The sequence below is a fragment of the Schistocerca americana genome, chromosome 1 (genome assembly GCF_021461395.2).
Source record: "Schistocerca americana isolate TAMUIC-IGC-003095 chromosome 1, iqSchAmer2.1, whole genome shotgun sequence".
Lineage (NCBI taxonomy): Eukaryota > Metazoa > Arthropoda > Insecta > Orthoptera > Acrididae > Schistocerca > Schistocerca americana.
The window spans coordinates 786,945,981-786,971,624 of record NC_060119.1 but is presented as its reverse complement, the minus strand read 5'-3'; the positions used below and the strand labels follow the sequence as shown (position 1 = coordinate 786,971,624).

The window sequence follows — 25,644 nt, the reverse complement described above, 5'->3', positions numbered from 1 at the left end:
TTACTTTCCTGCCTTGCTTCTGGATCACATGATTTTATAACATTCTTTACTTTCATATTCAATACCCTTACCATGAGTCATCTGCCTCTTCTTACAATCTGAAAACATCCAGTTCCAGAAGATACATAATCCCAGTGGCTAATGGCTCACCAGTTATTGAACTGTGCATTGTTCTTGACGGCAGAACAAACAAACAAAAAAGTATACATATATATATGTAACTGAAAACTGTTATGTACTAATGGAAAGAGATGGAGCGCTTAAACGGCCAAACATGAAACGTGACTATAAAATTCAGTATATTGTAAGGCTGTATTTTTCGAAGGGGTGATAAAGTCCACTGCCTATATGCGCCATGCTGAAGTGAACATGTGGCAGGACTGCCTTCCTGCTCCCTGCCTCACCCTTCCCGCAGTGCTCACGTGATGCTCGGCATAAGACGCGAGAAACTGTGCCACAACCACAATGGCGCATGACCTGGTGCAGGCGCGTGTCGTGTTGCATTGCAATTTGCACAGTCCCATTTGAACCCGTGAGGTTACAAAAAACCGTACTGCACTGCACTGCACCACATGCGCAGTTTGGCAAGCCGTAGGTGAGTAACCACTATCTGGAATGTGCGTATCATTCCACTTGAAAGGTATGCTCGTCATTTTTGTAAAACTGCTCCAGTGAAGAAAAGGAATAAAATCCTTTGGGAAGTTTCCATTCCAGTCTTTCAGTGTTAAACATACGATGGGTTATGGTGATTCAACCAAAATTCCAACAGAATTGACCATGTATTTTTATGTAAATTATTAACCTTTTCTCATTAGAAGAAATGTCAACATTTATGAGTAACAGCCACATTTCTCTTGTTAACAGGTTTAATTGTATTTCTTTTGTCAAAACACAGTACAATTTGCACACACGCATTTTTGCGGCTGCTATTGTGACAGAATTCTGACACAGTGTGTCCAATTCAACAAGTAATTGGTGACCAGAGGGCACAGTAGCATACAAAAAACCCCATTGTGTCAGTTTGTGATATCATAAGAGAAGAAATTTCACGTTTATTTTCATATTAGGAAATTATTGTTTCACTAATTGTTGATAACTGAAAAAATTACAGTCACTGGAATGAAAAAAACAAAATGGAAAGTACAACTTCTGATATACCACTATAGGTAAGAAAGTTCACTGTTCTTACGAACTGGCAAAATACTCCCCTCCTTGTGTGCCATCATTCTTAAAAATATCATTTCGTTGTTTCGAGTGGTTTAGGAGATATGAAGGATGTCGTGAATATTTCTTTCTCGCGGGCGTGAGATCGGGAGTGAACGGACTACAGATGGGAGACAGATAGAGACCTCCTCCCTAGTCTAAAGAAAATTTCAGTATGTTAGCTAAATTTCATAAGCAGCAACATATGGTGTGCCAGCCGGAGTGGCCGTGCGGTTTTAGGCGCTACAGTCTGGAACCGAGCGACCGCTACGGTCGCAGGTTCGAATCCTGCCTCGGGCATGGATGTGTTAGTTAGGTTTAATTAGTTCTAACTTCTAGGCGACTGATGACTTCAGAAGTTAAGTCGCATAGTGCTCAGAGCCAACATATGGTGTAATATGCACCATACGCAAAATCATAGCAACCCTATTTTTCATTGCAAACTTTCGGAATTTTGCGTAGTGCCTTGCTAAAATGTGTATATCGCAATAAGTATGACCATTAGCAAGATGATGAGCACTTCGCCACGAAACTGACATATAACGCTACAAGTCAGGTAAAAATTCTGTTAAATTGCAGTTTATTTTGTGTGTATATTTTACCACTCACTGATCAGGTTAATGCCAGTCACTGCTACTTCTCTTGGTGTTGTAAGTATTTTTTTGTTAGATTTGATTTCTTATTTTATTGATAACATCGTCCTCACCACAGCTTCAAAGAAAATTTGACCCTAAATGGATAAAAACTGCTTTACAGTTAGTGTGTAACACATTCTGTTTGGCTCCCTTTTTATTTCAGAACAAATTTTCAAATGCATATTTGGTTGATGAGTTCTTATCCCTGGGCAAACATCAATTTTTCAACTTAAAGCTACTACATTTTTAAGCATAGGCTACATGATTATTAGAAATTAATTTTCGAAATTTCGTTTGGGTGTATATGTATACTATTTTTGTAGTTTATTTTTATATATCTGTTTGTTTTGCAGCTTGTTTATTGGCTAATGCATTCCCAAAGACACCAGTTTACATTGTATTTCTTAAGTTTGTTATTTTATACCCAAATGTGTTTTTGGGGTTTTGTTTAGTTACTGGATCTGTATTTCAATCAGCACATGAGATTTTTTGAGTCTCAAGTTTTCTTATTTCAAGAAATTTATTTAGCCTCAAACCCCCCAGACCTGTGCCTTTCTTAGGCAATGTTACAAAACTGTTGTGCAGCAGCAGAATTATTTTTACTGTTGTCTGTTTCACCATAATGACAGGCAATCTGGATATTAAATGGTCAGTTTTATTGCAGTTCCTATGCAAAACATGGTAAAACCACATTAAAAATGTCTCTCAAAGGTATTACATTATACCAGAAGCTCATCAAAATAGACCCAACATAATGACATCAAATGGAGCACATTCAAAGCTATACAGTGGGATAAACTTGGTGTTCGCAGAATTTCAGGCTTTAACCAATTTACACTTTTAAGTATATTACGAGGGTTGGAACTTAAGTAGTGGCAACTATTTATCCACAACCGATACAAAAGAGTTACATGTTTCCACCTGTTACAGTCCTTCAAAGTAGTCACCAGCATTGTATAGAACCCGTTGCCAGCGATGTGGAAGGCGTAGTATACTGTTAGCAGAGCCTGTTTGTAGGGAAGCAGCCTACTCACGCCTTATAAAATTCACATCAGTCTTTCCATTGTGTGCCAGCCTAGTCCGCTGTAACTAGCTCTGACGTCATAAATATTGCGCAATACTTTAAAATGAAGTAAATAACCTGAAATGTTTCTAGCATGTCAGGAGTCATACAAAATCAATATGTGTTGGATATCAGTTCAATAACTTTAACCATTTTCAAAATTTGGATGTTTTTCTGTAAAAATCATTGGCGCAACAGACAAGAGCTAGAAACTTAAAAATGTATATTTAGATTCCTTTTGTATAATAATTTAGTAGAAACAGTATTCTGGATCTCACAAATTAAAATTTTAGTTGAAATTCATGATTTTCTGGTTTTTATCTTAAAAATTAAGGAAGCAAGATAGATTAAGTAGGCGAATAAATAAAGCTAGGATGTTTAAATTTAAGTAGTAGGGAGATCTGCTATAATCATAAAGATGTTAGAAGTTTCAACTGAATAACTATAAAACTATAGCGATAGCGTATCTCCAAAGAGCAAGTTCAGAGCTCATCTACTGCGTGTAGTGTAATTAAATTAATTATCTCGCCCAAAATATTTGATGTAGCCACGTCAGACTTTTATTATGATTACTTACCTGTGTGCTGATTGCACATTTAAATTGAGAGCTTCATCGGCCATCAGCAAAGGAAGCAATGATTTATTCGATAACATAAAGTGGTGCATTACTAGCCCAGCGGCTAGTCGGAAGAGCAGATTTTATCAGGCGTTCCCTTAGCCGTCTGCACCGCGGCTTTATATGTAAGAACGCTGCGCGAGAAATGGAAGGCCCCAGTTCTCTCCAGACGCTGATTAGTGCAACACCTGTCCCGGGAGTCGCGTCGCATTGGTACCGTTGATATAAACAGCCTCGGATGCCGTAATAAGTTACTCAGGATACGCGTAACCATGAAATAGTTTTCGAGTGAAGTGTTAATTTTGGGATGACATTAATGATCTATCTTTAGTTTGCGTATGTCGTATTTTCACGTGCCGCCGCAGGACAGACATTCTACCATTATTAGCGTGGCGTTTGATGAACATTATCATCAAATTATGGCGAGCATTCACTTAAACATTTAATTTGAACAGTTATAGTTGCATCAGCGCGTTAGACTCTGAACTGCTCTTGTAGTTGGATTGTGTGGATTCTTTTTGGTCTGTGACTTTCAGAATATAGTAAACATTTTAGAGAGAATGGGTTTTGATTATGAATCCCAGACAATGTCCTAATTCATCAGAGCTATAAGCTGTAGCTATAAATGTATTTCTCAGATGAAGTGGGCACTAGGAATTCTAATTACAGACTTCACAGTTTGCTAATCACTTTCTGGTTGCCAATATTGTAGTTAGAGAGCCAGTGTTGAGAACGGCAAAAAGCATAAATACAAAACATTTATTCTATTATTCCACCCGCCGCCCCACATGTTCTTTCAAAGTCACGAGGACTTAAGTCCAGGGAGTATGGTAAATGGTACAGTACTTCCCAGTCCCATCGACTGAACAGAGTAGCCACAGCTTGCGCTGTATGCGCCCACACATTGTCATGCAAAATGATGGGTGGGTCACGCAGAAAGTGTCGCCACTTCCTTCGCAAAGCTGGTCGCAGGTGATGCTCCAAAAACGAACAGTAATATTTGTGACTTTGATATGATTCCAAAGAATGAAGAAACCACTTCGTGGTATTCACTTCAGAACTGTTCCAGAGGTTCGACAGGCAGTAGACCGCTCCCTTCGCTCTATCAACAGATCAGGATCTGCTAACAGTATGCTATGCCTTCCACATCGCTGATGAGGGTTCTACACAATGCTGGTGATTACTTTAAAGGACTGTAACAGATGCATACATGTAACTCTTTTGTATTGGTTGTGAATAAATAGTTGCCACTATTTAAGTTCCAACCCTCGTATAACTGTTTCCAGTGCTCGATCTATGCAAGGTTCTTGATTTACACTGAGGACTCCTATTGTGTATCAGCTGTAATATTTTGTACTGGGTTGGCTGCTTTATTATTTGCTCACATAATTTGGCTTATATCTTCAATAGGATAGTTTGTCTACATGTTTTGTATATTTATAGATGTACTTTCCGTCATTGGTATTTTTATTTATTTGCATGCCATATGTTTTTTGTTCATCTTATGTGTAGTGTCAACAAGATGAGTTATCCCCCCAACCCAACTCTCTGTCCTTAATAACACTGCACAAGTATACTTACTTTCTTAAGAGAACATGTTACACGTTTATGCACTTACCAAATCAGTTAAGGACAGTCACAAATGGTGATGTGTTTTCCATTTAATTGTACATAATATTTGTTATTGTATATGGTCTTGTATCTGTGTTACTGTGTCCAGGAATCTTGAATGTACCACATTTGATTTTATTACGTCATGCCAATATTTTGGTGGCTTTCTTAGAAGGTATAACATCTTTGACAGATTGTTTCCTAGTGTTGCCCCTATATTTAGTTTTTTTTTACCAGGTTTTACTTATAAGCTCAGGTATATGTAGATTATAGACAGCATCATCACAGAAACAATTAAAAATATTTTTAACCCCAACCCCCTTTCCATGCAAGTGACCTAGATTCTAGACAGACACACACACACACACACACACACACACACACACTTGTGGGGGGGGGGGGGGGGGGCGCAGAGGGGGACAAAGTACACCATCAGCAGTGGATATTCCTTAAACTCACATTGTAAGTGACATAATTCAGTTGACAATTACATCTGTTCAACACTGAATGAATAACTTTTCATAGCACAACAAAATGTTGGTCCTCTTTCATTGATTTCTTCTCGATGTCCATGTCATAGTTTTTTACTAAAAATTTAGTAACAGCAACTCAGAGTGATTCTCAGCAAGGCATATCAATTGTACAGATGACTGGTAGTGCTATAGTATTCAAGTCTGTGTAGTGTGTGTTATAAGTTTGTTCTGATAGGTTACGTAAAATAAGACAGTTGCCTAGAAGAACTAGTCAAGTCATTCTGTAATCAGGGAAGGGCAGACTACATGTTAATGCTCTGTAAGAGGCCATCTGCAGAACACTGCTTAGTCATTCAGACAATAAGGATAATCTTTTGTGTTACTAAAGATTAACAAACTACATACACTTTCATGGTGCTCTTAAAATCAAGCTTATGGAAATAATGCCCAAGCAGATCCACCTTAGTTTTCCATAATTGCACAGTTGACCAAATACAATCCAATATTTGGGCGATACTTAACATTTTTGAATTTCCGTAATGTATATTTTAGTGCAGCAACACAAGAACACTTATTATGCAGAACATTTGCACCAAGTTATTTACAAGCTAGTGTACACACACACACACACACACACACACACACACACACACACACACACACACACACACACACACGCGTTTAAGATAACGTGTGTGTGTGTGTGTGTGTGTGTGTGTGTGTGTGTTCCTTAGCCATGTTCCAGTGAATCAAGCTTCAATACTGCAATGGCTTCGCAACTATACAATAGTGTGAAGCTTCCTGAAAAGAGCATTATTTCAAATCTCCCAAGTAGTTTTCATCTCCAATGACCCTGATGTTGCAGGAATATTAAATTTTCAGTGTCCTTTCTTTACCCTGCAGTTAACATACTGTAACACTCATCTGTTGCTCAAGATAAACCTTGGGATGTACAGTCATCAGCCACTTAGTATCAAAGAAACATCTGTTTAGTACATTCCCCCTACCACCCCCTGCAGTAAAGTTATCCCTCTACACTTGCCGAGCTATTCTTACAGTAAACAGATGTAAGGAAGTCTCTTCCAACAAATCAATTAATATTTCACACATCATTTTTTTCTGTCTAAAGAACAAACATGATATAGTTTAAAAATGTGTCATTATTTCACAACTGTACACAGGGAGATTTTGTGAATATTTGATATAGCACTGCTGTCAACAATAGACAAGAAAAGAGCAAGTGACTTGTTGTCAGGAATGTTTACATGAGCTGGGAAAATTTACTCCAATTTGTCACAAATTCAATAGACTGAGCCTGGTTAACAGTGACAGCTCTGGGTAAATGAACTCTACAAGCACAGCCAACAACTGTGGCGTTCTGTGATTACTTTTATTCTTCCATAGCCTGAACATACTTCTGCTAAAATACCATTAATTTTCTGCTTTTACAAAGTGCTTTTTAATGCCTACTATTAAACTTTTCCAAAAAACTGCCATTTTTGTAGCTGCCTTATACATTGTTACTGTATAAATACATTATTAAATGAGTTATTACCTATGTACAGAGTCCACCAGAAAAATGTACACACACTTTAAGAAACGAAAAGTATTACTTGTGTGTTTATTTTACATTTAATAATTGATCAGACATGCTGTACAACCTTCAGTTTAGCACATAGTTACTTTAAATGTTCAAAATGTTCACCATTGGTGGCTGTGTACATAACAGAACGACAAGCGGTTGCTGCAGCTACATCAGTCAATGTTACAGTGGAGATCGCTGCACATGTTGCTGTAATCTCCTGATGAAGTTCCTCCAGCGTGCATGGCTTACGTCGATAGATGTTATCTTTCACAGTTTCCCACAAATAAAAGTCCATAGGTCTTCAGATCTGGTGACTGTGAAGGGAACTCAATTGGGCCCTATTCATCCAACCCAATGCTCTGGAAAACTGTCATCAAGGAAAATTCGTACCCCTGGGTGGTAGTGTGGTGGTGCCTTGTCCTGTTGGTAGAAGACCACTTCATCAGCTCCATAAAGTTCATGTATACCTGGCAAAATTGATGTGCATAACATTTCCAGGTACGCTTCTCCAGTGACAGTAGCATCAAAGAAAAAGGGTCCCACTAAGCCCCTAAGGTTTATTGAAAAAGGAAGAGACCTATATATATGCTTCATCGATTTAGAAAAGGCATTTGACAATGTGGTTTGGGACAAGCTGGCGACTACTATGAGGGAAAAGAGAGTGGACTGGAAAACCAGAAGACTTATAAACTCATTGTACCTTAATCAAAAAGTTTCAGTTAAAGTGAGAGGAGAAAGTACAAACTGGATCAGACTAGGGAAAGGAGTAAGACAAGGATGCTGTTTATCACCTACTCTTTTCAACCTGTACTTGGAAAATATGATTGACCAATGCTCATTAGATGACAAAGGAGTAGAAATTGGAGGAAGAAGAGTAGGGTGCTTGAGATTTGCTGATGACATGGTCCTTCTAGCCACAGGGGAAAAAGAATTACAGGATTTGGTGGACACCATTGCAACTAACGGAAAAAATATGGAATGAAAATTAACACAAATAAAACAAAAGTATTGGCAATAGGAGGAAATAAGGAAATAAAAACTGTGCTGAATGGAGAAACACTAGAACAGGTGCAAAATTTTAAGTATCTTGGAAGCAGGATAAACACCGACTGGAAGTGCACCACAGAAATTAAAACAAGGATAGCAATGGCAAAAGAGGCGTTTTATAAGAAAAGGAGAATCTTCTGCAGCGGTATGGACAGAGAACTCAGAAAGAGACTCATAAAATGTCTTGTATGGAGTGTTCTTCTATATGGCACTGAAACATGGACTATGAGGAGAAAAGACAGAGAAAAGCTGGAGGCTTTTGAGATCTGGACATGGCGGAAGATGGAAAGAATAAGTTGGATGGACAGAGTAAAAAATGAAGAGGTACTGAGAAGAGTGGGAGAGAAAAGGCAGTTACTAGATGTAATAAAGAGAAGAAAAAGAAATTGGATTGGGCTTATATTAAGAAAGAATGACGGACTGATAAAAACAGTTTTAGAAGGTTATGTAGAAGGGAAAAGGAAGCGAGGAAGAAAGAGATTCCAGATACTGGATGACATGATGGACGGTACAACATACAGCAGCCTTAAGAAGGAAGCAATGGATCGCAGAAAATGGAGAGGCAAAGGCCCTGCTAATATAGCAGATAACTGATGATGATGATAAGCCCCTAGATGTTAGTCCACACCACACATTAATCCCTGGTAGATTGACCACTTTATCCACAAAAACATGCAGATTTTCCGGTGCCCAGTGAACACTGTTATGCCGATTCACGGTTCCATTAAGTTTAAATTGTGCCTTGTCACTCCACACTACCTTCATCACAAATTGTTCATCATCAGTTACCATTTGCTGATACTATTCGTAGAATTGCATTCAGAGAACAGGATCGTCATCATTAATTACGCGCAGTAATCGTGGAATGTAAACTTTCCACTTTGCGGCTTTCAGAATTTTTCTTACACATTTACTGCTAACCCCTGCTTGCACATTGCATAACAGACTTCTGTGGCGAATCAACAAACATTTCCTATACGAGAGCAGATGAACCAGGACATGTAGCTGTATGCTATCTTCCTGATCTTCCTTTGTGAAAATCACAAACGTTCCATGCAATTCAAACTTGTCAATGATGCGTTTAATTGTTACACGAGTTGGCGGTTCTGTTTCGAACTCCCGCCTCCATGGATGTTGCACTTCAGCGGCATTATCAAATTGTAAAACTACTTCACAATACATTTTCATTGCTCGAATGTCAAGCATGTTCCAGCCATCTTGTTTTCTGAATACCAAGATGAAAGTACTAACATCTGTTGAGCCCAAGACCAGACTACAACACACTCATAACTCAAATTGAATGATAATATCGATATCTCGGTAGAGCCTGAAAAAGAGTGTATACCTTTTTTCGGCGGACTCTGTATATAAAATAAAGTTTCTATGTTACTGTATATATGTTGTTATATTGAGGAACTTCACCATCTTTGATATGAAATTGCTTTAAATTTTATTTTTATGTAGATTGAAATAATCTTATTTACTAAACTACTGGGATAAAGATATTTTACTTATTGTAATTCTGAAATTTTCGTCCTCTGTTTTTCACTCGTATGTGGATATTTTGCTGGATTCCGCTTCAGTCATTTAGTCTTTGGGATGGTTATGTGCACAAATTTTGCACATCCAGCACTACACATTTCCCGTGATATTCATGGAAATAGTCATATTTCTAGAGTTTATTTTTGCCATCCAAATTTACATTGGGCCAGTAACTGACTAAACTTTAATTCCATTTGATATCTGTGTTTGTGCTAAGTTTGTAGTTGTTTGGGCTATTATTTATTATGTGTGCACCACTTTTTGAGTCTGTGTTTTGGGGAGAGTTAGTTAGTTACACGTTCTGTGGATCATTTTGGACAGTAGATCATAATAATGTGGAACAAGTAATTTCACATTCACATTGTAAATTACATATGGCTGCATCCTGAACAATTCTTCTACAGAATATAGAGTTGTCAAGGAGAGACTTTCCAGTTTGTTTTCAAGTTTTACTTTGCTGTCTGTCAGGCATTTTGTATTACTGGATAAGTGATCAAAATGTCTTATTGCATAATTGTCCACCCCTTATTGCGCTAAAAAAAATCTTAATGTGGAGTGAGGTGGGGAGATAATGGTTCTGTGTGGTGTTTGTTTAGTGGGGAAGAGTGAGTTGGCCTAAAAGTGTTAGGTTTGTTTTGTGTTCTCTGCGATTTGATCTGTTCTTCATATCTTGTATCAAAAATCCTGCTCTTCTAAACTCTGTATACTGCAACTAAGTTCCTACACACATAGTTGCTGGTATCTGTTTTTTGTCTCAACTTTGGGGCTGTTTCTGTATTAATCTGTTAGTGATGTTGTAATTTTACGTTCTGGAATATAAACTCAGTAGCTCTGGGAGAATCAAAAGTACTGTCCCTTGTTGGTGAGTTAATTGTTGTTTCTGCACATGAAGTACTTTATCCAGTATAATGCCGCACTTGCTTGGCTCCTGTTAGTTTGTTCGTAGCCTTGTCGGTCACAGTTTGTGAAGTCTGTGAACGTGTAGTTCAGGCCGTGTGACAAGAACAAGCAAATTAGTGATTCATTCACAGTCTTTAGCTGGCAGAACCTTGCAGTACCCATTTACAGATCTGGTTTTTATTGTGAAAACTTTTGGAAGACAGGCTCATTGGTTACCACACAACGGGAATTCCAGAGAGAATTCAGTGTGCGCAATGTTCCAACAAAGGCAAAAATTTTGTTGATTGTAAGGGAGCTGGAGACAACTGGTTTATTAAATAGTGGCAGTGGTAAACATATACCATCAGTGAATGCAGAGGTTATGATAATGTTCGAAGACACTTGGAGAAGTCTCCAAGGAAATCATTGCGTCAATTGAGTTAGGAGACAGGTATTACATGTGGCATATGCCAGAACGCTGCAAAGAAATTGGCATTGCGACTATATGGAGTTCATATGATGGAAGGATTACAAGAAACAGATTATGAGAAAAGTACATTTTGTTGTCAGTTGTTTCAGGGGTTTCCTATTCAATGTCCAGACACTTTCTACATAACTTGATTTACAGATGAGGCATGGTTCAGTCTGTTGGGATACATCAACACACAAGACAGCTGGCTGGTGTAAACTCCCTATATCATCCATGAAACCACTGCATGATGAAAAGCTTAGTTTGTGGTGCACGGTGTCAGCATCCAGGACTGTTGACCCCATTTCTTTGATATGACCATAGACACTACAGTTGATATGAGCATCTTCAATATAGTAGTAGATCAGCTGGATGACATTGAGCTTTCAGAAGGTGATTTGCAAAAAGACAGAGCGTGTCACACGTCAATTGCTTCCATGCAGCTTGTAACCAGTTTTTTTTTGTGGGCGAATAATCTCAAAAGAATTTATGGCCCTCTGGATCACCTGACAGCCCAGTTTTTTCTTGTGATGTTACCTTAAAAGCCAAGAATAGAACATGGACAACTGCAGAACTCCAAGAGGCCATTACACACGAAATAAAAAAAGATGATACGCTCCAGAGAATGTCACGGAATTTGGTGAAACGAGTACAGTTGTGCATCGATCCTGGCGGAGAGCACTTCCAACATTTGCTGTGAGGACTTTGTATGTATGTGTGTATGCACATACTATGTTTTCTCCCAATTGTGTATTATCATCTCCCAAAATTGTAAATGTGGGTCACATACAAGAATATTTAAGGAAGGTGTGTGTGTGTGTGTGTGTGTGTGTGTGTGTGTGTGTGTGTGTGTGTGTGTGTCGGGGGGGGGGGGGGGGGGGGGTTGAATCAGACTAAACAACATCTGTCTTACCCTTTCTCATCATCTGATGAAACCATTGAACTCTCGCACTTGGTTCTTCTGCACGTCATCTTCCATCAGTTGGCACAGCAATCTTGTATTGTGTGTTGTGCTGTATGTTTCCTGGAAAACTTTGACTGACATCTGGTGCATCTGTGATGGGGCTCAGGACTGGACTAGGCTATGTACTGTCAGTGTGACAGCAGTGTAAAAGCATGTCACAGGTATTTGTGTGCATTTTTCATGATTGTAGGTTTGTAGTATATCAGTTCTGTCTGCAAATGTTGATTGAACTAGCAGTCTATATAACTGTCACCTTTATATGCTCCTGAGCTGCATGTAAGTTTATTATATCATTCTTCAGCATGAAGAAGTTTATTGTAGTGTCCTTTCAGAGCTTGTAAAGAAAACACTTGAACTACTCATGACTTCATAATTTAAAATACCCTCACCCTTACTATTAAGCAGTAATATTTCCAGTTCTTCACCTAAGTACAGTTTATACTCTTTCTGAAAAGTCTGTTATACTTCAGTATATAAATCCAGTTGGACTAGTGCATGTCCGTTATCGCAAACCGGGTTGACTACTACTGATTTATTGAAGTTGTTCCGTCTCAAGGCATCTCCATTCTCAGTGTACCTTGTTTCAAAGTTCCTACCCTATCCATCCTACATATTTAACATTACACAATGTGAACTTAACGTTGTATACAAATGATGTATTCCAAATGTTTTCAATACATAGTGCACTTTGCATCCCAGCTAGCATATCATTGTAAAGGCAAATCTGTTTTTAAACTGTTTGAAAATGTGAAACTTCAGTTTCTCCACATGTAAAATGTTCAAACCACTTGCAGGAATGCAGAAGTGTAATGTCTAATTCTTGATTCTGACTTTTCGACAGGTGCACACCCAGCCATTTTCAGAGCACAAATGTGAGCACCCTCCCCAAGGAAATTTAAAACCTCAGTATGTGGGGCATATACAGAAAAACAATACACCCACCATAAATGCCAGCATCACCACACAAAAAAAGATGACCAATGTCAGACGTTATCAGCAGTGAACATTAATTAACAATATATGATCAATTAACATTAACCCTGTTACCCTTGTTTCATCAGAGAGAGAGAGAGAGAGAGAGAGAGAGAGAGAGAGAGAGAGAGAGAGCAGGATTGCCGGCTGAAGTGGCCGTGCGGTTAAAGGCGCTGCAGTCTGGAACCGCAAGACCGCTACGGTCGCAGGTTCGAATCCTGCCTCGGGCATGGATGTTTGTGATGTCCTTAGGTTAGTTAGGTTTAACTAGTTCTAAGTTCTAGGGGACTAATGACCTCAGCAGTTGAGTCCCATAGTGCTCAGAGCCATTTGAACCATTTTTTAGAGCAGGATTCCAAGCAGAAAATAAGGGAAACAAAACCTTGTCTCTATTTATAAGGTCAAATGCGAATTTAATACCAACTGCTTCCCTAATAACACTATCCCAATAGCTGAAAGTGCATGCTAGTACCTATGTTGTAACATTCTGTAGAATGACTGGTACCAAGGCAGAGGCATTGTTCTACAGTGTTAGATTTAAACAGCTGTTGTAAGCATATGTAAATGCTTACACTTAAAACATCAGTTCTGCACATTGCTGATGGTCTGACTGATCAGTGACATGCCACAGCTGTAAAGGATATGGTAGACACCCATCTTATGTAAACCGAAGTCACGAGTTACAGACCTTAAGATCCCTAATCGTAAGTGGTGGCTGAAAAACATGTTTCAAAGCATCTTCCCACAGAATATGACCAATCCTGTTGGAAATGCTACATGTATAAGGCAAAAAGGTCATAGACTTAGGTGCCACCTCATTATTTTCATCACTTAGCTGTCCACAGTTGGTTGATAGTGCAACTCACATCTAATCTGTCTTTCATTATAATCTTTCTGGCCAAAGGTGACCTTGAGATTAGTTAGCTTGGCTTGCAAACTTTCAGGGTCTGATATGACATGGCTCTATGAAGCAAGGTATGAAGTATTCCTTCATACTGAGGCAGTTGGTGACTACTATCAAACTAAAGATATAAAACAGTGTGAGCTGGTTTTCTGTACCAGGTTCGATTCCCGGCGGGGTCAGGTATTTTCACCTGTCCCGAGATGACTGGGTGTTTGTGTTGTCCTCATCATTTCATCATTATTCATGAATGTGGCGAGTTTGGACTGAGCAAAGGTTGGGAATTTGTATGGGCGCTGATAACCGAGCAGTTGAGTGCCCCACAAACCAAACATCATCATCATCATCATCATCATTTGGTTTTCTGTAAACAGCATGTTCAATGCACTATCAACTTTCCTCCTCACCGATACATGAAGCAAGGAAAGGCAGCCATTATTTTCAAAATCAATCATTAAGTGAAAATTCTGGTGGATTGAATTCAAATATTCTGAAAACCTGTTTAAATTGTCACTTCTGTGGGGCCAAACAACAAAATAATTATATCTACATACCCTTTTTTTTTAAAAAAAAAAAAAAAAAAAAAAAAAAAAAAATGCACAGGTTTCAATGCTGCCACTGCAGGGCATGTTTTTCAATAACGCATTGGCAACAGACAAAGGGCTCCCCATTGCAACTCATCTATCTTTTCATAGGATTGGTCAATGAAAAAATAGTGATTAGAAATAAATGCACATTCAAAATAGGTTTATTAATTCAGCACCAAACCTAACCTCAGTTAAATGTAAGGAATCAGACAGAGTAACCCAAGTGGAGAAAGATACCACATCCACATACATATTCCATAAGCCACTTTATATTGCGTGGCAGAGGGTACCTTGTAATATACTAGCCATTTCTTTTTCTGTTCTGTAGCAAATGTAGCGAGAGAAAAGGACTGTTCAAAAAATTCCGGAACTCTGTCCACAAGATTTTTCTGCAGCACTTATGTTTTATTTATTACGCATCGTATCCTTCGAAATATCCTCCTTTACAGCTGATACACTGCTCCCAATGCCATTTCCACTTCCAGCTCACTTGGTACACTTCTTGCTGGATCACTCGAAGTGCAATCTGTGAATTTTCTTTTATCTTGTCTGTCATTGCAAATCTTCATTCTTTTAATGGGGTTTTCAACTAGGGGCCAGGTTTGGGGAGTACGGAGGATGCACAGTGATTTCATTTTCTGTGCGATAGTCACGCACCGACAAGAATGAATGTGCAGGTGTGTTATTGTGATGCGAGAGCCATGTATTGTCTCGCCACATTTCAGGCCATTTCTGTCTCACGTTTCCTCGCAGGTGTTACAACACATCCCCGATAGTACCTCCGATTAACAGTTTGTCCCTGTGGCACAAATTCATGATGAACTAATCCATTTTTCCACAGGTGTACATCCCGTCATTCTGAAGGCACAAATGAAGTGAATGAGTGAGTGCTGTGCAGGGCAGTGTAAGTGGGAAAGAAAGGCAGTCTTCCCTTCCTAGTCAGGAGGAATATTGATGGTACATTGCAACTTGCTGATTATAGGAAGCCAACTCCCAATGATTTGTATCTTTAGACTGATAGTTGTCACCAGCCAGCTCAATGTGAAGGGATACTTTGTAGCTTGGTTCATAGGGCCCATCTCAACTCAGATCCTGAAAGTTTGTCAGCTAAGCTTCCACTCATCAAAGTCATCTTTCACAATAATAGTTATAGTGAAAGACAGATCCAGTGTGAATTGCAATAACGGCCAACTGTGAATCGGTTAAATGATGAAAATAACAAGGTGGCATTTAAGTCTACGAACTTTTTGCCTTACACAGGTAATGTGCTTCAACCACCATCTAAGATGAGTGCCTTTTTAGGGTCTGCGAAAGCTGATCTCTGTTTGCATTAGGTGGGTGCCTACTGAATCTCTTACAGTTGTTGCATGTCATGCATTGGTCAGACCATCAGGACTGTGGAAGACCATTGTACTGGGCATAAGCTTTACATACACTTGCTATAGGCAAGTAAATTGGCTATTGCCTTAGCATTGGTTGTCCTATGGAATATAACAACATAGATATTTTGGCATGCACTTCCAGTTATTGGGATAATGTTACTACGGAGCAGTTGACATGAAATTAGCAAGTAACATTACATGTAAACACAGAGGTGATATGGCCGTACTCAGGTCTGGATTTATCGTTAAGTACGAGGTGCATTCAAGAAACATGCGCATTGTTTTAAAATGAGGCCGCGTTCATTGTCAATACGTCCCAGAGATGGCAGCACCGTACGGCAGATGGAATTTTACCGCCAGCGGCGAGAATGAGAACTGTTTTAAATACTTAAAATGGCGACGTTTTCCTTACTTGAACAGCGTGCTATCATTCGTTTTCTGAATTTGCGTGGTGTGAAACCAATTGAAATTCATCGACAGTTGAAGGAGACATGTGGTGATGGAGTTTTGGATGTGTCGAAAGTGTGTTCGTGGGTGCGTCAGTTTAATGAAGGCAGAACATCGTGTGACAACAAACCGAAACAACCTCGGGCTCGCACAAGCCGGTCTGACGACATGATCGAGAAAGTGGAGAGAATTGTTGTGGGGGATCGCCGAATGACTGTTGAACAGATCGCCTCCAGAGTTGGCATTTCTGTGGGTTCTGTGCACACAATCCTGCATGACGACCTGAAAATGCGAGAAGTGCCATCCAGGTGGGTGCCACGAATGCTGACGAACGACCACATGGCTGCCCGTGTGGCATGTTGCCAAGCAATGTTGACGCGCAACGACAGCATGAATGGGACTTTCTTTTCGTCGGTTGTGACAGTGGATGAGACGTGGATGCCATTTTTCAATCCAGAAACAAAGCACCAGTCAGCTCAATGGAAGCACACAGTTTCACCGCCACCAAAAAAATTTCGGGTAACCGCCAGTGCTGAAAAAATGATGGTGTCCATGTTCTGGGACACCGAGGGCGTAATCCTCACCCATTGCGTTCCAAAGGGCACTACGGTAACAGGTGCATCCTACGAAAACGTTTTGAAGAACAAATTCCTTCCTGCACTGCAACAAAAACATCCGAGAAGGGCTGCACGTGTGCTGTTTCACCAAGACAACGCACCCGCGCATTGAGCTAACGTTACGCAACAGTTTCTTCGTGATAACAACTTTGAAGTGATTCCTCATGCTCCCTACTGACCTGACCTGGCTCCTAGTGACTTTTGGCTTTTTCCAACAATGAAAGACACTCTCCGTGGCCGCACATTCCCCAGCCATGCTACTATTGCCTCAGCGATTTTCCAGTGGTCAAAACAGACTCCTAAAGAAGCCTTCGCCGCTGCCATGGAATCATGGCGTCAGCGTTGCGAAAAATGTGTACGTCTGCAGGGCGATTGCGTCAAGAAGTAACGCCAGTTTCATTGATTTCGGGTGAGTAGTTAATTTGAAAAATAATCGGAGGCCTTAGAACTTGAATGCACCTCGTAGGAGTGGGAGTGGGAGGGCTAGGCCAAGTTCTGGGGGATTGAGCAATACAGGCTCTGACAGAGATAATAGCAAGTGGCGTGCCTCAGAATAGGCAACTCTCTCAATCCAAATATGCACCCAAGGTACAGGGTACAGGATCACTGTTGGGCGCGGAATATCGGAAACCAATGTTGGCCCTGCAGTGATCATAAATACAGACGTTTCTTGTCTTCCCAAACCTTAAGTGTGTGTGTGACTATATGGGTAAGACTATTAAATGCCCAGAATTATTTTACCTTTTCAATATTAACAGACATAGATAAAGGACTACAACAAGGTAATCATTGAAGCAACAAGTAGCAGGTATTACTGACAACAGTAATACTTAGTCGCCAGACCTGCTGCGACCGAGCATATACATACATTAAAAATAAGGTAGTATAAACAGCAAAAAATATATATAGAACTATGTTATCTTGCTGACAACGAGGTAGTAATCTTGCCAACAGTATTTAATAATCACAGAGCAACAATGTATTTGGTTATAACAGTAACTTCAACTGTTCCCTCATTGAACACTCAACGTCACTCTGTTGAAAGGCTCCTCGTGTTCCTTGAATTTAAACAAATTGTCATTCAATGGTGCATGTTAACGACAATAGGAAAATTTGGGAAACACTGCAAGAAAGTCATGACATGAATCTGCAAGATGCAAACTTGCAGATCAAATTGACAATTTACAATTTAATGGTGAACACACACATGTGACCACAGTCAGATTCAAACTGTTAAACAGTGAGCAGCACTCTACCAGGAGGCAATCTCGCCAGTGCAACCTTGTGGGCAACAAAATAAATAACAAACAACCGGCACATAATAGCAACCAAGAGTCTAGTCTGTGTGAGGCAGCTTCAAATACCAATGGCCACAGTTTCACAGACCAACAGCCACAGTTTAAACCACCATGTACTCTTTAAGGGGGATGGGGGGGGGGGGGGGGGGGTACAATGCATAAGGAAAGAGGAATCATACCCCCAAGAAGCTGGGAACTCGATAATACAAATGGCAGAACATCGCGCCTCCAGGCACATCGCCTCACCGCCCTCCTGGATGAGTCACAGCTCAAACCGCGACAAGCCGTGGCTTCCCACCTCAAAACTGCTCACCGTATGATACAATCCCGCTCGTGAAACGCGGCCGTCCACACGGGCCACCTACCACAAACTGCGCATATGCTAGTACATCCTCTCTCTCCGAAAGCCGGCAGTGATCGCACACTAAGCGCTGTGACCCCCTCTGGCGATGGGCCAGAGAAAGGAGAGCACGGCTCGAGGGTTTTGCTTAAATTCTGCTGGGAATCCTGCTTTCTTCATTGTCAAATAACAGGGGGTCAAAGTGGGTGCTACTTGCATATCCATTGGTTATTAATATTCACTATTGATAACTTCGAAATTGGTCATCTTTGGTTGCGTGATGGTACTAGTGTTTATGATATGAACTGTCTTTCTGCATATGCCCTATCCTCACACAATGCTCTCCCATTGCATTTGTGCTTTGAAAATTAAAGCATGTGCCCCCTGTTGACAGATTGGCAGTTGTCACAGAAATCATCTATCATGTAAGTTGTTTGAACACTTTCTGTGAGATTCTGCCATAGTACAATGACATAATGGTGTTAATGTCACCTCTCCCTGTGATTCTGGTTTCTTGCTACCTTTCTGGATCAACCTATCTACCACATGTGCCTGTAATTGTTTACTGTGGTTGTAGGCTAGAAAGTTATACAACATTACAAAGTGAAATTTAATGCTAGCTGTATTTTGATCCATTGCCACTAGAGACGACTGTAGAGATGGTGAACAGCAGGCAAGTTTTGTTTGTTGGCTACACGAAGACACTAGGCTAACTTGAAGCTAGAAAGCATTGGCTACAATACATGTCTGAGACATAGAAACTTCCTGCAATTCAGCATGTGTGATGGGGTAGTGGAGTGGATTAATTTTCTGACCAGAGGGCAGAGGCAGATTTGCTGACACATCTGCCCTCTATTTTAAGTACTATTCGAACAAATGTGATGACAGCTTTAAGGTTCTGTGATTTGTTCAACTTATTTCCTAAAATTTTAGGACAATGTTCTTAATCTGTTAACGGTTTGACGGGCCTACCCAATTTTTGTAAGTGGTCAGTCAGTCACATTTCCCTGTGTGTTTCTTTTTGCTCTTCGGACTTGGTCCAGAAAATAATGAAAAGATGACAACAGGTGAAAGTTAGTAGAAATTCATGCATCTGCAAAAAGACTGATGTGCTAAGCATACAACTATTATCAGCATCATACTTTAGCAAAAGATCTTGCCGAATATCCAAAACAGTTCTGGTCCCACTCAAAGTTGCTAAGTGGGTCGAAGGCTTCTAGCCACTTACTCATTGACCAGTCTGATGTGGCAATAGAATACAGCAGAAGGAAAGCTGAAGCTATAAATTTTGCATTTAAGGAATCATTCTCACAGGAGGATCGTACAAACATAGCGTCATTTCACTGTGGCACAGACATTCCCTATGGAGAATGTAGTTATAGGCATCGCTGGTTTAGAGAAGCAATTGAAAGAGTTGAAAACAAATAAGTCACCAGGTCTGGATGGAATCCCAGTTCGGTGTTACAGAAAGTAGTCTACTGCATTGACCTCTCACTTAGCTTGCATTTATCGTGAATCTCTTACACAGCACTGTCTCAAGTGGCTGGATGAAAGTGCAGGTGACTCCTGTATATAAGAAAGGTAAAAGAATGGACCCACAAAATTACAGACCCATATTCTTAACAATGGTTGCTGCAGAATTCTTGGACATATTCTCAGTTTTAATACAATAAATTTCCTTGAGACAGAAAAGCTCCTGTCCACAAATCAGCATGGTTTAGAAAGCATTGCGCATGCAAAGCTCAGCTTGCCCTTTTCTCACATGATGTACTGCAAACCATTGATAAAGGGCAACAGGCAGATTCTGTATTTGTAGATTCCGAGAAAGCATTTGACTCACTGCCCTACTGCAGACTTTTAACAAAGGTATGACCGAACAGAATAGTTTCCAATGTATGTGAGTGGCTCAAAGACTTCTTAAGTAATAAACCCCAGTACATAGTCCTCCATGGCGTGTATTCTTCAGAGACAAAACTATTGTCAGGAGTGCCCCGGGGAAGTGTGATAGGATCACTCTTATTCTCTGTATACATAAATGATAGGAGGAACAGGGTGAGCAGCAATCAACATTCGTTTGCTGATTGACACTGTGCTGCACGGTAATGTGTTATTGATGAGTGACTGTAGGATGGTAAAAGATGACTGAGACAAAATTTTCAGTTGGTGTGTTGAGTAGCAGCTTGCCTTAAGTGTAGCAAAATGTAAGTTAATGCAGACAAGTAGGAAAAATAATCCTGTAACATATGAATATAGCATTAGCTGTTTGTAGTCGTATTGATTAAATATCTAATCAAAGCAGTATGAAATGGGATGAGTGCCTAAAGACAAGCAGACGAGTGGTTACCTTCAGTGTGTTAGGAGAATTTTGGGAGTGTATGATTCATATCTAAAAGAGACTTTGTATAGTACTGTAGTGCAACTGATTCTTGAATATACTGCTCAAGTGTTTTCGATCCTCACCAGGCTGGATTAAAGGAAGACATAAAAACAATTTAAAAGTGGGCTGGTAGATTTGTTATTGGTTGCTTTGATCAACATATGGGCATTACAGGGATGCATCGTGAATTCAGATGGAATGCCTGTAGGGAAGGCAACTTTCTTTTTGAGGAATGCTACTGAGAAAATTTAGAGAGCAGACATTTGAAGCTGACTGCAGAACAATTCTGGTGCCGTCAACATACATTTCACTCAAGAATCATGAAGATAAGAGAAATTAGAGCTTGTACCGAAGCATATAGGCTCATTTTCTCTAATTCTTTTTGCAACTGGGAAAGGAAAGGGAATGAGTAGTAGCAGTACAAGGTACCTTCCGCTGTGCACTATGTGGTAACTTGCGGAGTATGTATGTGGATGTAGATTAGTCTGTGCAACACATATCGGCCTTACAATCCACCAAGGATAAGGGTTCCAGATCTTTAATCTATAATAATACTGGATGTGAATGGAATGTGCAACTGTAATGTCATGGAGATATTGTGTGGATTGAAACACATCACACAGAAACTGTTCTAGTTACTGCTTGCAAGGGTCAATGTGCTAGTGACATCTGCTGGTTGTGTCTTGTTTCCAGGTATTGATGGCATGTGGCTTCATCTTCAGATGGTGACTCTTATTACCGTATTTACTCGAATCTAAGCCGCACTTTTTTTGCCGCCACAACTAACTTCTTCCGTCGAATTATGTAGCGCTACACAGGTATGCTTTGCAGGCACAAAGATAAATACTGGCGACAAAACCCCTGCGTCAGTAAATTAAAAAAAAAAGTGGAAGACGAGCTTTTTTTTTTCACCGCCCCGAGTTTCGACCACTGCATTCGCATACAATATCCAACGAAGTAAATACAAATTCCGTATTGTTCATCTTCGAATGTAGCAGCATTTCAGCGTACTACGAAAATCCGACTGGCAAGATTGTTTGTCTGAATTTTTTCCTACCTGGGACAAGAGATCATTGCTAATAAGAACTTTTATGAATTGTGAATCATATGCAGTATTCTCTTCACCATAAGAATAATACGAATATAAACATTTTGCCATGTATTCTTTCGTGTTTGCTGCTATCTCATTTAAATCCTGTCTGCCTAATAAACTACGAAACTAGAGTGAGACAACAGCAAACGCGGAATAATATACATATCATGTCATGTTTATATTCGTATTGTTCGTATGCCTAATAGAGATACAGTCAGAAATGAAGCACGGCAATTGACAAGATTTTTAAACCTAAGATGACTAATTTCTGTACAGAATGTAATGTACTACGGAGGCGTCTGCAAAGATTTTCAACCGGAGAAAAATTTTCGCTAAACTCTCGTTCAGAACATCTTCTATCATACGCAGTCAATTATTTGGTTCTTGTTGAGCATTATCAAAGAAAGCACCAGTGTAAGTAACAGCAAATAGCAAGCAGTCTCTTGCTATTGTTCCGCTAATGAGATGATTCCTCCTCTTTTTTTTTTTTTTTTTTTTTTTTTTTTTTTTTTTTTTTTTTTTTTTTTTAAAAAAAAAGCGGCGGTTGCGCGCACAAAAGCAAGCCATGCCGCGAGCGGCGGCAGGTCGTGAACACTCATTATCAGAATGCGACAAACAATGCATGACACAGTACAGTAATGCATTTTCAGCTTAGAATGACGTGAACACCTATAACAAATAGAACGGCACTTGCCAGATCAAAGAAAAATAAGCAATCAATTCAAACCAGACGAAGCACGTGATAAAGGAATGGTACCCGTATAAATACGGACGGAGCACCTGACGCATAGCAATGGCTACATGGTAAAGCTTAACTGCTAAGCTTAAAACTCGAACCAAACTACTGTAGCTGTATCGTCATTCATTCGACCTAAATTGTATTACAATGGACCAACTTTGTTTCGATTTGGATGTGCGGCCTAAAACTCTTCTCTCCCTTGGAATTTCAAGTCTCGAATTTCAGGTGCGGCTTAGATTTGGGAAATTTTTATTTTTTTTTCCTTGATTTCGAGACTCATTTCACAGATGCGGCTTAGATTCGAGTGCGGCTTAGATTCGAGTGCGGCTTAGATTCGAGTAAATACGGTATCTTCATGTCTGGATGTGAGCTTAAGTCACAAGAAAAGATTGTTATGGGACTAGACTCAGACAGAGTTCCATGTCTCATGAAATGGATATTGTGTGGGGCTCGCCCCTAAACAGACGAATTGGTATGTTTGTGCAAAGAAAGATGTGGACTGTGAAAATGATTATAATTATATCTGAGGACCTGCCAAAATACAGAAGTAGATTCTGTGCATAGGATTCTCAGTTTATGAAGTGGAAGAACCTCAAATTTGACCCACATTCAGTCTGGTCTTAAAAATCTAAAAGCATCTTAAGATGACCAGATCAGCATCTCAAGTGACCACCATGAGCTCGATCAGCTTTGTGACCAATTTATATGTGGCAGGCACTTTCAGCATGCCTGATGTTGGAACTAGTAGCTCTCCATCTGCGTGCTACCAGTGCCAAAACAGAGAGCATCCCAACTCTTTATAAATTACTACAAAAATGAATATTTCCGCAATCATTTAAAAATAGCAGTGGTGGTGATATTGATCAACCAGTGCTAACATCTTAGCTTCCTCTCTGTATGCGCTGTGTGTGTTGCATATGCATGCCTGTAATATTAAGGACCACTGTTTCTGCTGCTATTGTTATAGATGTGTAGACAACCACAAATAATGTGAGGGACATCACAAGCAGGGAAATTCAATTATTTTGTGCTGCATGAACTGTTTGGGGCAGAGTAGATTAGCTGTGAGGTACTCTTTAGGCAAATCAGGGAACAATTGTAAGGGTGAACAGACAGATGATGTGGTACATATTGTGTCCTGAGGTCTACTGCTGTGAGCAGCATATGTCATTTCTATGGATTGAGCATTTTTGAGATCTTCATTTCGTGGCTGCTTGTCGAATTTATAGTTTCACTACATAACTTCAGTTCAAGTTCATCTGTATGAGGCTATGCAAGTCTGAATTATTGCACCTTAAATTGGAGAAGATGAAATGAGGATGTTGACATATGGCTTGCATGTCAGTGGATCGTTATGCATAAGATGGACATGCCAGGAAAAACAAAGTTTTAAAAATACTGGTGGTGTGTACTCGGATTCAGCTAACCACCTTGCATTTTTCCTACTTGACTCTTAGTGAATCAGCAAAATCTTTATTCAGCAAGATGTGTGGAAAAGGAGGTAAATGTCATTATTGGGTTCTTCATTCGCTTTTCATACTTTTATGTACTATATGCACTGTGAATAAACATTGGTCAGTTGGACTCCCATCAGGCCATGACTAGCTCCACCTACAAGATTCGGAGTACAGGCATTTTAGGAGCTGTCTCATATAGCAGATGGAGGATTTGAAAAATTATTTGGGAAGATTTCGTGCAACTTCCTATAATTGTAGTTAATTCTTATGGATATTCAGAAGGCACTTTTCAAATAGCATTGTCCATATTGTAGTTGACAAGATCTGTTATATCTGAGACTATGCATCAGTTTGCAACAACTTGTAAAAAGACACTCAGTTTTGCATTTAGTTTACTTAATTCTCATACCACTGAAAAGATGGATGAAATAAGTATTAGTATCAGTGGTGTTGAGAAACAGCTGAAATCGTCGAAACTGAACAAAGCTTGAGGGCCCAGTAGAATCCCTGTCAGATTCTATACTGAACTTGCAGCTGAGTTCACCCCTATAACCTGTTGTAGATTCCTTGAACAAAAACCCATGCCCAGTTCTTGAGAAAAAGCACAAAATCACAGGTCACACCCGTCTACAAGAAGGGTAGTAGAAGTTATCCACAAAACTACTGTCCAATATCCTTGACATCAATTTTTTGTAGAATCTTATAACATATTCTGAGCCCAAACATAATGAGGTATCTTGACCAGACTGACCTCCTCAGTGCCAACCAGCATGGATTCCGAAAACATTGATCGTGGTAAATCCAACTCTCACTTTTCTTGCATGACATACTGAAAGCTTTGGATCAAGGCAGTTGGATAAATGCAGTGTTTGTTGGTAAAAAAACATTTGACTCAGTAGCACACGTACACTTATTGTCAAAAGTATGACCATATGATGTATCAAGTGAAATCTGTAAATGGATTCAGGACTTTTTGGTAGGGGGACACAGCATGTTATCTGGATGGTGAGTCATTGTTAGATCTAGAAGGAACTTCAAGTGTGCACCAGGGAAGTGTGTTGGTACTCTTGCGCTCATGTTATATACCAATGACCTTGCAGACTATATTAATAGTAACCATCGACTGTTTGCAGATGATGAAGTTATCTGTAATGAAGAACTGTCTGAACAAAGCTGCATAAATATTAAGACAGATCTTGATAAGATTTCAAAGTGGTGTAAATATTGGCAACATGCTTTAAATTTTCGGAGGTGTAAAATTGTGCTCTTCACAGAATGAAAAATGTAGTATCCTATGACTAAAATATCCAATGGGTGACTGTTGGAATCTGCCAGCTTATACAAATA

The 25,644-nt window shown here is 39.7% G+C and overlaps 1 protein-coding gene across 3 annotated transcripts in view; it reads left to right on the top strand.

Annotated features, from left to right (window-relative positions):
• The window catches only part of LOC124612406 (centromere protein I-like), a 367,802-nt gene that overhangs the window by 244,569 nt on the left and 97,589 nt on the right, over positions 1-25,644 (top strand). The gene's annotated exons all lie outside the window — the stretch shown is intronic.